Source organism: Eulemur rufifrons, chromosome 7 (genome assembly GCF_041146395.1).
Source record: "Eulemur rufifrons isolate Redbay chromosome 7, OSU_ERuf_1, whole genome shotgun sequence".
Taxonomy (NCBI): Eukaryota; Metazoa; Chordata; class Mammalia; order Primates; family Lemuridae; genus Eulemur; species Eulemur rufifrons.
Genome location: NC_090989.1, coordinates 204,128,220 through 204,140,386, shown reverse-complemented (window position 1 = coordinate 204,140,386; position 12,167 = coordinate 204,128,220). Strand labels below are relative to the sequence as shown.

The window sequence follows — 12,167 nt, the reverse complement described above, 5'->3', positions numbered from 1 at the left end:
ATATTCACAACATTTCTGTTAAATGTGATAGTATTAATATCCCCAGTTTACAGATAAGGAAAGTGTAATTAGTGTAGATACGATTTAAATGATTTTACCAAAATTATTTTTGTAGGCTGCCCTTCATAAGAACTCAAGGTCTGTGTTTACCAATAGCATGAAACAGATTATCATTGTGTTCCTCTTAGGTACAACAAAGTGGTAAAGTTGCCCCAGCTTTGATGGATTTCTTTTTTCTAGCTAGTTGCAAGTTTTAAGTTGTTTACTAGTGAAGCTCTCCAAACAGAGCAGTGATTCTGGCAGTCTGAGGGTGCAACAGCAAATCAAAGATGGGGGATGCATATCCTGGTGGCAGGGGGATTATCAGGCCTAAGGATGAGCACACATCTAGGAGTGTGGTTTCTTCAGAATGCAGTAGTCACACATGGAAGTAAGTAGTCATCGTGTTACAAAAGTGAAATCAGAAGGGAGAAGTGGGGATAGAGTATGGTGAATCTCCTTCAGTAGCAATTGAACATAATCAGCGTCTTCCTGTCTAAAAATTATGCTCCTACCTCTCATTTCTTCAAATATATTAATTTTCTGTTTGTACAACGTCCTGAGTGGTGCTTCTGTCATAACAACAAAAATTCTTTCTGTGAAAGTTTGAAAACAGAACTGCTTTGAGTCGAAAGTAGAAACAAAAAGTGCTGATTTCTTTTTTAGGTATGACTAAATCAGATTATGTATTTGGACCCCCTTCTTCACCTAGGCCCTTTGAGACCAACTGGTACATTTGTTCAGGTAAACCTAGCTCAAAACTGAGAAGGAAGCCGCTCTGTCATCTCTTTATTCAAGAGACACTTACCGAGTGCTCACCCCTCTGTGCCAGGTCCCCAGCGAGGTGCCAGCAGCACCGGGCCCTCCTTCCTCCTGACTAACCCTCAGCGCTCCTCTGAGCCGCGCACCTGCTGTGTGTGGTGAGGCTTGCTGGGCACTGGGTGGCAGGGCCTTGTTTAAATATTCCAGCTTATGTGTCTTGCTTTTCAGTTAACTTGCAAAATTCCACTCCCACACGACTAACTTCAGCTCTCCTTCGATACAGTTTTGGTTTTAAGGCTGTTTCAGATGCTATTCCTTCCGATTTTGTAAGCCAGTGTGTTTCATGTTTTAGGCAGTGCTTTTACATGAAGACAAAAAGCAACAAAAAACAGCAGTTTTTTTGAGTCCCCAGTCAGGTATGTGGGTTTAAAAATGAAACAAATATGTGTTATTTTATTTACTGTATACTTTACCACATGCCTTTTGCACTCTTCCTTTGAATAAGTAGTTTTAACAGGGATGGACATCAGAATCACTTGGGGTAGCTTTTAAAAATACAGTTTCCTGGCCTCCACCTTCATTTCCTAAATCTGATTCTTCAGTGGTTATGCATGGGCCTGTGTATTTTGTAAACGTTCCTGGTGATTCTTATACTACCCCTGAGTAGTAACCATAGTCTTCAATTATTTGTTCCTCCCCCATGCTTTTTGTTTCTGCTTTGAAATTGCTTCTGTCTTAACAGCAGTGTTTTCTCCTGGTGAAATTATTTGCTATGCACCAAAATAAGGAAAGAAAGTAATTGTTAGCCTGAACTCCACTCCTCACCTCTCAGCTACACCATTTATTCATTCCTTCAGCAAATACTTAAGCTTCCCCCTCCCTTCCTAAGTGCAGGGCACTGGCTTCAGCACTAAAGATACCTCAGTGAGCAAGCAGAGCCCCTTCTCTCATTGCCTGTACGTTCTTGTCAGAAGATACAGACAATGAAGAAATGCGTAAATATTAATAATATTTCACGTGGTGGCAGATGCTAAGAAGAAATACAATGCAGGAAAAGGGAAAGAGAGTGTTGGACGAAGAGGCAGCCTCTCTGATAAAGTAACATTTAAGCAAAGACTCAAATGAAACAAAGGGGCAAGTCAGGGGGAGATTGGCATTGGACTGTTACATGCAGAGCTGAAAACAGTTCTTTCTGCAGCACCACTGAGGCAGTGTGGCAAGAGTGGAGTGGGCCAGGGGGTGAGCAGCAGGAGGTGAGGACAGAGAGCAAATGAGTCTGAACTGGGAAGTGTCTTCAGCAACCGTAGCCACTGGAGTTTTTTTCTCTAAGTTAGATGAGAGACTCTTGCAGGGTTGTCAGCCAAGGAGTGATGTTATTTTAAAAGACCTAGTAGGAGGCTACCGCAGTAGTTGAGGAGGGAGAGATGACTGGTCATATTCGGGATGTTTTGAACGTAGCACCAACAAGATTTGTTGATGCATTAGATGGTGAAGTGTGAGAGAAAAGTGATTCAGAGATGAGAGTTCAATTTTTGGCCTAAACACTGGAGAAATATAGGTTGAATTTACTGTGCAGGGGAAGACTCAGAAAATAGAAGGTTTGGAGCAGAAATAGGGTTCTATTTTAGACGTGTAAGTTTAAGATACCTTTTGGATACCCGAGTAGAGATGTCGAGCAGCCAATTTAGAGACTCCAGGAAAATAAACAAAGGAGACCAAGACAAAGTGGTCAGTGAGGGTTGTCTCTAAAGTCCATCGTATCCTCTGGGGATTGGTTCTAGGATCCCCTGCGGATACCAAACCCATGGATGGCCGAGTCCCTTGCAGGCCCCCTCCATAGCCGCAGGGAACCTTCCTGTACTTTGGATGTTATTAACAGGAGAAAAATTAATGGAATTATTGACTTATTTAAGTGTCTGTCAATAGCAAGATGGATTATCTCAAGTAAAAAATGATCTAAATAGAACTAGGCATTTTTTTTTCTTGATGTGTGAATTTTACAGTTTTTTGGGTTTTTTAGATAATTGAGGAAAACATTTGAAATGGCATCAGATCTCTTTATGATCAAAATTTAAAAGAAAGGTAAGGCCGGGCGTGGTGGCTCACGCCTGTAATCCTAGCACTCTGGGAGGCCGAGGCGGGTGGATTGCTCAAGGTCAGGAGTTCGAAACCAGCCTCAGCGAGACCCCGTCTCTACTAAAAATAGAAAGACATTATATGGACAACTAAAAATCTATATAGAAAAAATTAGCCGGGCATAGTGGCGCATGCCTGTAGTCCCAGCTACTCGGGAGGCTGAGGCAGTAGGATCGCTTAAGCCGAGGAGTCTGAGGTTGCTGTGAGCTAGACTGACGCCACGGCACTCACTCTAGCCTTGGCAAAGTGAGACGCTGTCTCAACAACAAAAAAAATAAATAAAAATAAAAAATAAAAATAAATAAATAAAAGAAAGGTAAATAGGCAGATAAGTAGGCTCTATGAGAAAACATTAGAGCAACTGTGTCCTGGGAAGGTTTGTAATTATTCTCAGTGGAATCCATGGACTTAAAAATAAGAGTTTGGTGAGTGCAGTTTCTCACGCCTGTAATTCTAGCACCCTGGAGGCCGAGGTGGGAGGATCAGTTGAGGTCAGGAATTTGAGACCAGCCTGAGCAAGAGCGTGAGACCCCTGTCTCTACAAAAAATAGAAAAATTAGGTGAGCATGGTAGCGTGTGCCTGTAGTCCCAGCTGTTCAGGAGTCTGAGGAGGGAGGATTGCTTGAGGCCAGGAGTTTGAGGTTGCAGTGAGCTTTGATGATGCCACTGCACTCTAGCCTGGACAACAGAGCGAGATCCTGTCTCAAAAAAAAAAAAAAAAAAAAAGAGAATAGTTCTATTGGGAAAAACCCCTACATCAAATAAAAGTGAAATGAGAATGGGGCCTGCTGTGGGGTGAGCTGATATTGAGAGCAACCCTGAAAGGTAGCTGAGGAGATTGATGCGCTAGATCACACCCAAGTTGACTCTGAGAGTGAGTCCAAGAGATGAAAGTACATGGGAAACACTCCAACCCATGTTGGTGGAATTCTTTTCCCCATAACTCCTCTGAGATTTTGAGGTTCACATAGATACCATGTGTAGACAAACCTAAAGAATGTTACTTTTATAAGCTTCAGCCTTCAGATATTTTCAAAACATTTTACATAGGAAAAATACTGATCGTTCTTTGGTCAAGATGTTCATTTTGCCAAGCATATAAGGTATCGTAGTGTTTAAGAACATGGTTTCCCGCAGTCAGATCACATGGCTGTGACTTCTAGCTTCGTGATCTTGAAAGACCTCCTTATCCTCCACGTGCCTCAGTTTTCCCACCTATAAATAGGGGATGATAATAATACCTGACTGGCAGGGATGTTGAGAAATTCATGCGAAAGTACTCAGACCAGCACCTGCATGCGTGAGAGCAACAAAAAGCTTGTGGTGTTGATTCCATTGATATGTCGTTATCTCTGCAGGGTATTGCCACGCCTGCAGGTCCCAGCATTGTTCCTGCTGAAGACTTCACACATTTGAAAGCAGAATTTTACTATAATTTTATAATTTGTTTTAAAGTGGGAGAAATAGGGATGCTTGGCATTATCAATTGACAATAAGATAGGATTTCTGTAATTATCTTCTCAGTAAAAGATTTACTACAGAGAAAATGTATTACAATAACTATGATACCTTATACAAGAAAAAAAGGAAACATTTATAGGTGGTTAAAATCCGTCCAATAAATTAAACTTTTCAAGTAAGTATATGACAGATTAAGTTTTTCCTTAATAAATGCATGCAAATCACCTACATTGTTATAAGTGTGAAATAATGTCTCAACTGTAAGTAGTATTGATTTCCCCAAAGCTCTTCCTTTCCGTAGTATTAAGTCTGTCTGTGACCCACTAGTAGTTTCCTAAGAGAGTGTGCTGGTGTGGACAGCCCCTGCTCTCATACTTAGCTGCATGGACCTTTGGCAAGAGGTTTAGCTTCTCTTGCACCAGAGGTCAACTCCATTGAATTAGTGCTGACACCGCCTATCTTACAGGGTGCTAGAGAAGATAAGAGCACCCCCCCCCCCGCCCCCCAGTGAGCCCTCAGTCAGGTTCTTTCCTCTCCTGATACTGCCTCCATGCCTTTCTACTAGGCTGCATAGAGTTCTTAACTCCCAAACTAGGTATTAGTAGACAGAAAGTTCCAAGGATTTCCTTGCTCTTCATTGTTACCTCCCTCCCCCACATACACATGGCTAACACAGTGCCTTATATATTCAGTAAGTTTTATTGATTAAATGTGAACACATTTTGAAGAAATAAGATTAAGAGGGAGAATGGTCAAGAACATGAGTTTTGGCTGGATGCAGTGGCTCACACCTGTAATCCCAGCACTTTGGGGGCCGAGGTAGGAGGATCACTTGAGACCAGGAGTTCAAGACCAGCCTGGGCAGCACAGCCAGACACCGTCTCTACAAAAAATAAAAAAATTAACCAGGCATAGTGGTGCACGCCTGTAATCCTAGCTACTTGGGAGGCTGAGGCAGGAGGATCACTTGAGTCCTGGAGTTCAAGGCTGCAGCGAACCATGATGATGCCTCTGCACTCTAGCCTGGGCAGTAGAGTGAGACCCTGACTCAAAACCGTGAGTTTTAGTCAGACCGTTGGGTTTGAAATCCAGCCCAAACATTTACTAGTTGTGTGATCTCTGTCAAGTTATCTAGCCTGTCTGTGCCTTGGTCTCCTTATTGGTAAATTGGGGCTAACACCTCACAGGACAATTGGTAGGATTAACTTCATATAGATAAAGCACTCAACACAGCATCAGACACATCACACAATAAATTATCGCTTCCCTTTGTTATTGTAGTGAACAGAAAGTCTCCAACCTTGCTATAATGTATTTCTTCTAATTTATAGGACAAAATAATCTGTTTTTTCATTTATTTCATTTTGATCTTGGCTTGAAATCTTAAAAATTAGAAATGCTATCAGAGATTGGTGGTTATCTTTTCATCCTCATGAGGATGTATACTTAAGTAACTTCGATCAGAATTTTAAAGCCTACTGATTTAAAAAAACAAAAACAAAAACAAAACAGTGATCTTTATGATAAATTTAGAATAATAGAAATACTTTTAAAAGTAGTATGGGGAGATTTCATTGTCAGATATAACATTATTTACTAATCATTCCTTATTAATAGACTGGCTGTTTTCAAATATTTGGTATACCAGTATCTTCAAAACTTTTTTACTTACCTACTCTCTCCCAAAATATTGGAAGCTCATATATCATCTGGCACATTTTTAAGTTGATACATAAATTTTTCATTATAATTGCCAAGCATGTAATTTTGAGGGGAAGTGTTATAAATATGACATTTTAAAATTTTTAGATCAGCTTTAAATGTGTTAAATGAAATATAAGTATCATTGCTTTTTCATACCCACTCACAGCTCTTCTTTAACAGACAGAAATTTTATATCATTTCCCTTTCCTCCTTGAATGCCTTTGCTGTACTTCCTCTACAGGATTTTATCATAAAATGATTTATTTTTATTATACATATCTTCAAGTTTATCATACTTACTATTAGTTTGGAAACAGAAGATGTATTGCAACAGTGCCACTCATTTATTTTGATTCCTTAATTATATGACCAGAAATCACATAGTGATGTAGCATCAAAAAGTATTTGTAATGGTTATCGGCTATCAATGTAATTTTACAAAAGCTAAACATTTGCATTTTTATTAGAGGCATTCACATTTACCACAGCTATCAGCATTTTGTTTGCCTCCTGCCTTTCCGGGTTTTTTCACCTCGTGACACTGCACCACAGTAAGATTTGGTGGTTAGGAGATGACTTTCTTTTGGAAAGTAGGAGAAGAATAATTGGTAAAAGGGAGTTGGAAAGGGAAAGTGGAGTGATTGCTGAGAACCGGCCCAAAGCTTTGACCACAGAGGCATTCACAGACTTACCAGTTTTAAGACAGTACGTGTATAAGTTGAGGATCTGGAAATTGACTCTCTTAAAACTATCCTTGCCTACATGCCCTGTCAAGTAGGCGCAGGGACACATGGACCCGAGTTCGAAGACCACTGTTTATATAAAGCACTATAATGAATGTTTGCGTATTTGCCTAGTTATTTCGTCAGGATAAATCCCCACTTACACGAATGATAGGTTAAAAAGTATGTCCGTTTTGGTGGTGATGCCAAATTGTAATTGTTCCCAATCCTAGAGAGTCAGTGTTGACCTGTTTCCCATACCCTGACTTCAAAGGGTAGTCTTTTTTTATTTTGCCAATCTTCCTGAATTTCTACAATTACCATTGAACTCTAACATTTTTTTGCCTGTTTTCATTTGTATTTCTTTATGTCTTTATATTTTTGTACTATAATATTCATATCTGTTTTTAGGAGTGCTTTCTATGTAGGAATTGATTCATGCTTTGTCAAATATGTTGCATCATCCATTACCACCTCCGAAGCCAGTTTGTTATTCTTTTAATCTCACTTAGATGTGTTTGTCATACGGATGTATGTTTGTTTTAATAGTTTGATCTAGCCAACTTTGGGGTGGTTTCAAGTCATGCTTACAAAATTTTATAAATTTTATGTTCTTCCCCTGCATTATATAAAAGTTTATTCTTATTTTTAGTACTCTGTTTTTTTACGTGCAAATATTTTATATGATGTTCAGGAATAATAAAAAAAGCTTTATTTTATTTTATTTTATTTTTATTTCAGGATATTATGAGAGTACAAACATTTTGGTTCCATATTATGTCTTTACCTCACCCAAGCAGGGATTAGAGGCATGCCCTTCCCCTCTGCAATGCTCACCATGTCCATTAGTTGTGAGTCTACCCCTCCCCAGTCTCCTCATCCCTGGAGAATATTACTACCCTGTGAGCACCATAGTGTTGATCAGTCAGTGCCAATTTGATGGCAAGTACATGTGGAGCCTATTCTTCTGATTCTGTGATACCTCACTTTGAATAATGGGCCAAAGGAAAATATAAGAGGTTGCTAGATCCCTGTCGTTTCCTATAATTGAGTAATATCCCATTGTATACATATACCACATTTTAATAATCCACTCATGAATCAATGGGCACTTGGGTTGTTTCCACATCCTCACAATAGTGAATTGTGCTGCCAGAAACATTCAGGTGCAGATGTCTTTATTATAGAATGTCTTTTGCTCTTTTGGGTAGATGCCTAATAGTGCTATTGCTGGATCGTGTGGTATTTCTATTTTTAGCTCTTTGAGGTATCTCCAAATTCTTTTCCACAGAGGTTGCACTAATTTGCAGTCCCACCAGCAGCGTAAGAATGTTGCCGTCTCTCCACATCCTCGCCAGCATTTGTTGTTTTGGGATTTTTTGATAGAGGCCAATCTCACTGGGGTTAGGTGGTATCTCATTGTGGTTTTCATTTGAATTTCTCTAATGATTAGAGATGTTGAGCATTTTTTTATATGTTTGCTGGCCATTATTCTGTCTTCTTAAAGTTTTAATGTGGTAGATTACATGTTTAAATGATATAGTAGTACAACTGTTAGTACTATTCTTAGAGTAACATTTTGGGGAAAACAAACAGGTACAAATAATGATATAACAATAACTCATCTTCTAAAGAATTGGCATTGTTTTTCCGTCTTTTTTAAAACAGATCAATCACTAAGGTGATGGAAGTGCCCTTGACTACCATCCCCAGGCCCACTTCCTCTGTCGTATCCCCCTTAGCCCTAGAGGCATCCATTATTATGAATTTAAGTGTCCTTCCAGTTCTTTTTCTTTTTTTACCCATCCCTCTTCCAGTCTTCTTAAAATTCTTATTATGTATTCCTTAGCAAATGTATCCTTGGTAAATTTTTAAATTTAAATGGCATATCATAGTGCATAATAAGAATGTTCTACAAGCTGGGTGCAGTGGTACGTCCCTGTAGTCCCAGCCACTCAAGATGCTGAGGCAGGAGCATTACTTTGAGCCAAGGAGTTCAAGGCTGTAGGACGCCATAATTGAGCCTGTGAGCCTGGGCAACATAGTGAGAACCCATCTCTTCTTTAAAAAAAAAAAAATCCTCGTTAATATAGTGATAAAAAAGTAAAAAGATAAAAAATATATAAAGTAGAACAAAAGAAAAATAGAAAAAATATTCTACAACCTTTTTCATATCTAGTTAACAAAATTATCTTAAAAATTTTATATGTTGCTATATGTAGATTTAGTTTTGGTTTTTTTTTTTTTTTTTTTTTTTTTGCAATTTTCCATCATATGAATACAAAATATTTTATGTATCCATTACCCAGTTCATGATTATTCAGGTTGTTTCTGATTTTTTACTGTTGTAAACAGTATTATAGGGAGTATCCTTGTGGGAGTGTTCTTGAGCATGTATGAGAGATTCTATGAGGGTATGTGTATCTGCAAGTCAAATTGTTAGATCATAGCTTATGTGCATTTCAGTTACATATTTATCGAAATTACCCATTTACTGGCTGAAACAATTATAACTCCCACCAGCAGTATGTGGGTTATTAATATTTCTGCATATCCTTCCAAATACTTGATTCTTGTCAAAATTTTCATGTTTACAAATCCGATGGATGAAAACTACTTTGGTATTGTTCTCATGTATATTTTCTTGACTCTGGTCATGCTAAGGACATTTTTATTGGCCATTTGGAGTTCCTCTTCTTTGAATTATCTCTTCAAATCATTTGCCCATTTTCCTGTTGAATTATCATTTCCCTACTAATTTGAAAATATAAATTTTCTATTAATTTGTAAAGGTTCTTCATTTATTCTGAATATTGCTCTTGTATTATTATATACATTCCAAATATCTTCCTCCAGTATATCTTGTGTTTCAACTTTTTTGTCTGTTGCCACTCCAAAGTTTTTAATTTTCAGATAATCAGATTATTGGTTATCCACCATTAGTTTCATGGTCATGCAGCTCATGATTTAGGATCATCTTTAAGAAATTCTTCTCTAGGCCGGGCGCGGTGGCTCACGCCTGTAATCCTAGCACTCTGGGAGGCCGAGGTGGGCGGATCGTTCGAGCTCAGGAGTTCGAGACCAGCCTGAGCAAGAGCGAGACCCCATCTCTACTAAAAATAGAAAGAAATTATATAGACAGCTAAATATATATATATAGAAAAAATTAGCCGGGCATGGTGGCGCATGTCTGTAGTCCCAGCTACACGGGAGGCTGAGGCAGTAGGATTGCTTGAGCCCAGGAGTTTGAGGTTGCTGTGAGCTAGGCTGACGCCACGGCACTCACTCTAGCCTGGGCAACAGAGTGAGACTCTGTCTCAAAAGAAAAAAAAAAAAAGAAATTCTTCTCTAACCTGAGGTCATGAAGATACCCATCTCTGTTTTCTTCCAGCAGTTTTTAAACTTTGTTTTTTCAACTTAGACCTTTATCCATCTGGAGTTTCTATGTGTACAAAGTATAAGGTAGTGATCTAAACTTTTTTCCCTCTAATGAAAAGCCTAATCTCAATACTTAGTGCAGTTCAGAATATCAAAGATAGACCTATAAACCTCTAGACAGTGACACTCTGTGGTAGGAATAATAGAGTGGTTTGTTGCTTCCTGACTGATACTACAAAATTCCCTGGCTGATATTTTTCACTGTGAGTTGATTATTTAGATGCCTTGCTTTGAAAGTATGCTTTTGGGGAGGATGTTTTCATTTGCATACTTAATATATTTGCTTTGGACAATTTAGAAGGTATAGTTAAGCAAAATGAAGAAAATAAAAACCATCTATACTCCCTCCTTTCTATCATTAGCTGTTTACTTTTTGGAGGCAACATTTTCCTGTCTTTTTTGCATTAATGTAATAATATTTCACATTTATTGAGGATTTTCTATGTGCCAGGTACTCTTGTTCCATTTGCTTTATGTATATTCATTTAATCTTCACAATAACAAGGGGAATAGGTATTATTGTCGTCATTTTACAGATAAGATAAATGAGGCAATAATATACAATTGGTGGGTTTTCTTGTTTGTTTTCAATTTTTGGTTTTTATGAAAATGATATGTAATTTTGTGACTTCATTTTTTCATATTAATTATCCTTTTGTGTATACCTAGTATTCCATTATATACATAGTTCATATATGCCTAGTCATATCACAAGTTTGGGACATTTAAGTTGTTTATATTTTTAAATTATTAAAAGGTTTTTAGGAATATTTATTTAGCAAAATTTCTACCCGCCTTCCTGACTTCCTGATCATCTATTCCTCTAACAAATTTGATAATCAAAAATTGATATCTTGTTTTAATTTACATTTCTTTGATTACCCACTGATACTGAATATTTTTTCATATAGTCATGCCATTTTTTTTTCTTTTTCACATATTGCCTTTTCGTTATCTAGTTATTTATTGTTGTTTATCTTTTCTCTAATGACTTGTAAGTCCATTAGGGATGGTGGTTGGTGGTGTGCTTAGAAAAGTGTTCCCCACCCCATATTTATATAAATATTCACCTCTACTTATACTGTGTGTGCACATGTGTGTATGTGTAGACAGGGTCTCACTGTGTTGCTGAGGCTGGAGTGCAGTGGCAGCATTATAGCTCAATGCAACCTCAAATTCCTGGGCTCAAGGATCTTCCTGCCTCAGCCTCCAAAGTAGCTGGGCCTATAGGCATGAAACACCATATCTGGCTGATTTTTTTTTTTATAGACCGGTCTCTTCACTATGTTGCTCAGGCTGGTCTCAAACTCCTGGCCTCAAGCAATCCTCCCACCTCAGCCTCCCAAAGTTCTAGGATTATAAGCGTTAGCCACCACGCCCAGCCTGACTTTCTTTTTTTTTTTTTTTTTTTTTTTTGTTGAGACAGAGTCTCACTTTGTTGCCCAGGCTAGAGTGAGTGCCGTGGCGTCAGTCTAGCTCACAGCAACCTCAGACTCCTCGGCTTAAGCGATCCTACTGCCTCAGCCTCCCGAGTAGCTGGGACTACAGGCATGCGCCACTATGCCCGGCTAATTTTTTCTATATAGATTTTTAGTTGTCCATATAATGTCTTTCTATTTTTAGTAGAGACGGGGTCTCGCTCAGGCTGGTCTCGAACTCCTGACCTTGAGCAATCCACCCGCCTCGGCCTCCCAGAGTGCTAGGATTACAGGCGTGAGCCACCGCGCCCGGCCCTGACTTTCTTATATGTACATTAATTATGTAATTCACTTGGAATGGCTGGAGATTAAGGTTATGGTGTGAGGCAGGAAAGCAACCCGCTTCTCGCCCACGAATTTACTTATTTGACATAATACCAGTTATTGAGTAATCCATACTTTCCCCTGTTGGGTTGAAATGCACCCT

The 12,167-nt window shown here is 38.7% G+C and overlaps 1 protein-coding gene across 1 annotated transcript in view; it reads left to right on the top strand.

Moving 5' to 3' along the window:
- The window catches only part of LOC138387143 (terminal uridylyltransferase 7-like), a 30,106-nt gene that overhangs the window by 16,593 nt on the left and 1,346 nt on the right, over nt 1–12,167 (top strand). The window lies entirely within an intron of this gene.